A 4,972-nucleotide genomic window follows, 5' to 3' on the forward strand; every position below is an offset into this window, starting at 1 on the left:
GTTGCTGTATCTGTGGGCCGGATTTGCTTAAACTGACTGGGTTGCATAGATATGGTGTTTGCATGCACTGGGCAGGGCTGACTAAATCATACTGGGAAAAGGCTACTAGATTGGACTGGGCAGGGCCAGGATGGTTGTGTTGAGGGTTAAATGGTTTAGAATGCACTGGGCAGGGTCACACTAGTTCTGGTGGATACGAATGAGCTAGAATGAAATTCAGCTGGCCAGGATGGCTCTGATGGAGGTAAAGGGGTTAGAGTGCATTGAGCGGGGGCAATTCTGCTGGAAGTGTTCAGGGTTCCAACACACTGGGCTGGTCCTGGCTGTTTCTGATCCGGGCAAAGAAGTTAGGATGCACTGAGTGGGTCAAGCTACTTCTGATTGGCTGTTAAAGGTGTTAAAAGGGACAATATTGTCTGGTAAGTGCTCCTCATTACCCAAAAGGTGAGTCATTTGTGATATTTAACTCTCAATATGGACTTCATTGCTTATTTCTACTGTGGAGAAAGTGCCACTGATTTTGCCACTCATTAGGCAGTAGAATGTCTCTCACAGGTACACTACAACCATGGAAATCTCACACATAAGCAATCTGAAAATGTGACTGCTATGCTATAAATTCAGCTTTTAGGCTAGTGTGTGGCTATGAATGATCAGATCAATGAGATCATCTTCTAAGCTGCTGCAGTGCCTGCTGCCCTCTGTTACTGTGAACTGCAGTCATGCAGTCTGTCTCTGGTTAGTGATCTTGCAGCAGTTTTAACATCTTCTTAGAGTTTCTTGTTGCTCAAATGGGTGTAATATCGGATATTTATGTTTCCCTTATCTTCATTGCTTAATTTTGCTCTGGATAAAGTGTCACTCATAGTTGTTGAAATGTCACTCATAATTACACAGATTTTATCCGCATCGCTGCAGCGGCTTTTCCCGCCGTGCTCGGCATTTAAAAAAAAGCCGCGTTACATGAGCCCAGCTCCTCATCAGCGCACGACCAGTGTACTGCATGACGAGCTGGGCTCGTCATCAGCGTGGAACGGGTTAAGAAAATGTCACACATAAGCAGTATGAAACCTTGGCAGCTATGCGAAAGGGGTCTGGCGTATGCGCGTAAACACAAACCACAGCACCACCAGTTGCTGTTAGCTTTTTGCCTGAACTTCTTGTACTGCCCTGCCTCACATTAATGTTTTATTTAGAATTAATATTTCACATAACGATTATGCTACACTTTTATTGACTATATTTATTTGTGAACTTTTTATAGCGCTGTACTGGAAGCTAAAATGCATCTTTGCACTTTTCAGCCTACTTCAGAAGTGAAATCCTGGAAATTTGACAAATCATTGGTCTGCATAGCTTTACAGAGCTCCACTAACTATAACCGCTATCATACAAGCTCTAATTGTCTGTATTTTCAGACTACTGCCATTTTTTTTATATTCTGTCCTTTTGAGACCACTAGAGCAGTGGGTGGGTTGCTTGGCGCAATCGCAGTCTCACTCAGAGCCAGTTAAAGATGGGATTTCCCAGCAGTACTAGTGCAGCAGTTTGACATCTTAGAGTTTCTGGTTGCTCAAATAGGTGCAATTTCAGATATTTATATGTTTCCCTAATGCTCATTGCTCGATTTCTGCTCACGAGAACATGTCACTCATAGTCATTGAATATCACACATAATTACACTGAATTTATGAAAATGTCACACATAGCAATCTGAAACCTTGGCAGCAATGCACAGTGCAGTGTGCACTCCTGCCTCTGCTCTGCGGAGAAAAAGCACAACTGCCATTGGTGAGGTGACCTCTCAATCATAAATGGCAGTGGTGCTTTTTACCCGCACAGACAGACAGAGGTGCTGCAGTGCGGTAGTTGGGTTGAATGTAGTAGTGCATGTGCCTCACACACGCAATACTAAATTCAACCCAAGTTACCATACCAATCCACCCAGCTACTGCACTGTGCGTGTAGGCTGCGGCCCGTGTACACTTACTTTCAGCGCCACACCACTGTCTACCACCACCTCCCCTCATGACCAGGCAGGCACTGAGGCACCTGACCTGCCTTAATTGTAGTCATAATGACTGGATAACCAGGTGCTCTTTAAGGTCATCATGTACTATTTACTGTGCTTTAAAAGTGAGTACACTTACATTTGTAATGAAAAATGTGCTGTAAAATGCACTATTTTGGTCTGTCGTTTTCCTAAACTGTCCCCCCAAACCCTCCTAGTAGTGGCCAGGCTCGCTTGCCAGATGGGGGCTGCTCTGGAAAAATTTGCCAGGGCTGCTTTCAGTTCCCAGTCCGGCCCTGCTTAATGCTACTCTAGGGCTGACAATTGAGTGAGTGGGATTTGTCATATTTTGAAATGGAGGGTGGGGCCAAAGGGTGGTGACTCCCTCTTATTCAGGGAGTATTAAGAAGTATGCTCTAGCTTTTAAACTATTTATAATAAACAAGGCCAGCTTAGTGATCTCAGCAAAATTGAATACATCCTAATGGAATACCCATACTTATTCAACTTTCCATGTCGGACTCAAGTTTGTGACAAGCAGATATCTTTCCCCTTTGCATTTTACACTACAAGTACTGTTAATCCCAATAAAATGTCACTCCCAACATGCAAAGGTAACATTTGCTACATCATTAACCTACTGTAATCAATAGCTGTTGCAAAATATATATGAATATCCATATAAATTCATTTGCATGTACTTCAAAAGATTTCATGCTTATATAAGATCACCTTAACATGAGGCCTGGAGCTCAGGGCTTCCTGTCTGACCTTGACTGGACAAGCTTCAACAAGCTATTCTATACCCCCTTACAGGTCACCTTGCTTGTCTTTGACTACATGATATTCAAGTGTTACACAGTGCAGAGCCTGCCTTTCTGGTCTGCCCATATCTGGCTGTTTTGCATGGTGCAGACATTGCACATCCATGTCAGCCATTTTTGGCTTGGTGCTTCATTCTAGTTCCGCTGATATGGCATTTCATACTGTATATAACACCTAGAAATCTGTCACTCTGGGAAGAAGCGGTCTGAGAGCCCCTAAGGTGGCAGATCTGACTTCTTCCTTGCTAATTAGCAATGATGCATGCTTTTGGTACCATTAAATACATTTCACTGTGTTTCTGAGCAAACCTGCTATGTCTGGTGAGTTTCATTCATGTGCTCCTGGGAGGGTGCCAGTATTTCCCCATCAATAGCCCTATCTAATGGATTGTTATGCACTTTTTATTGAACCATTACAGAACACAAAATGAATCCTATACAACCACATTCCTTTAGTACAACATTTCAATACTTAGAACGCTGGGAACATGCCCCGACAGAACAGGTCAGAGTTAGTCTATTCAGCATTACCCCATGCATCTGATATGACTGCACTTTATGCATGATGTATTGATTAAAAATGCATATTAGACTTGTAAAAAACAACATCTCATTTAACATCCAGAATGCTCTTTTTCCTTGCACATATGCCCCTGGCAATAAAACTCTGGAGGATGATGTATTTGCTGGAGGGATCCATGTTTTGTCTAGTCCCTGTTTTTCATTTATAGAGAAAGGCCAAGTTAAGGGACCATCAGGCCTCCTTTTGATCGAGTGACCTGAAACCCCACTCTTAAATGTAAATGCAATGGAGGGAAACAAAAGTACACAGCTCATCTCTTCACAGGTACTTGAGAGGCATGCTTGACTTTTTTTCGGTCCCTTCATGTAAGTGCATGAAATATAAGAATGTCAGATGTGTTGGTCTGCCCAGTATTTACACACAATTTAAATAGCGGTATTTTATTTCTTTTATAGTGCAATGCAGGGTATCAGAGTGCTTTACATAACAGACACATTGACAATAAATCATGCAGGTGTGTAAATCAATGTGCAAGATGTGTTGCTTGAAGGTTAAACAATGTAGCAGTCACACATAGCTCACTGTGCAATAGTGAAAGGCTTACTAATTATGAACTGCAAGGAACAAAATAATCTGTGTTCAAAGCATTAGCCCACTAACATAGCTACATTAAAAAGAAAAATCTGTCATCTGCATATTACATGATGTGCTTTGCAGGAAACACATTAACCTTCTACATTACTTTGATTCAGATCTGGGACTACACAAAGCAGAGATCTCTCCGACAAAACACTTTAACCTCCAGAGTTCTCACTAATTATTATTCCCTGATATTTACTGGGCACCTCTGCAGATGTCTTAACCCCATAAAATATTAGAAAATGCAGACTATGCAACCAATTAAGCATAACAGATGTAGTACCATGCTTCTCCTTGTTGCCAGTTTCTTTAGGGCAGGGTTTTAAAAACAATTTTAGAACTATTTGTTGAACTCCACATTTTACATTGGGATTGTGCCACTTTTGCAGCACACGCCAAAAGCACAATTTGTTAAATCTCATAATATGCTTAATGAACTCAAGATCTACTATAAAAACAAATGTGTGGGATCTTATCTGATGTTACTTAGCGTGATGTCACTTACTGTGATGCCACATATTGTGACGTCATGGGCTGTGACGGCACACGCGACTAACTAGGTCACTGACTAACTAGGTTATTCACCCACGTGCTAAAGCTGTACCTTCAATGCCTTCGATTTTATGAAGGAATAATTTTACCCAAACTCAAAACCTGCTTTGAAAACTTTTTTTAAAAACTACCAACTATTAAGTCCAATATTACAAAAAATACAATTTACATATTTCCCCTTTAATGATTTGGCAAATTAACACACGCATCCCCTGGAAAAGGGGACTAGTAAAGGGTAGGCAGTTCCATGCTTTCACATCCACACAGACATTCCACAGGCCTGCCCCTCGCCTTTGGGTAACTTCACATGTGGTGTCCTTCCAACTTTCACCCAATATCCATAATGAAAACGGGACCAGACCAGAGAGATACCTTAAAAAAGCAGCCACCCTGAAATTATTTTAACAAATGAGGTTGGTTGGA

This window comes from Lissotriton vulgaris, chromosome 3_1 (genome assembly GCF_964263255.1).
Source record: "Lissotriton vulgaris chromosome 3_1, aLisVul1.2, whole genome shotgun sequence".
Classification (NCBI taxonomy): domain Eukaryota; kingdom Metazoa; phylum Chordata; class Amphibia; order Caudata; family Salamandridae; genus Lissotriton; species Lissotriton vulgaris.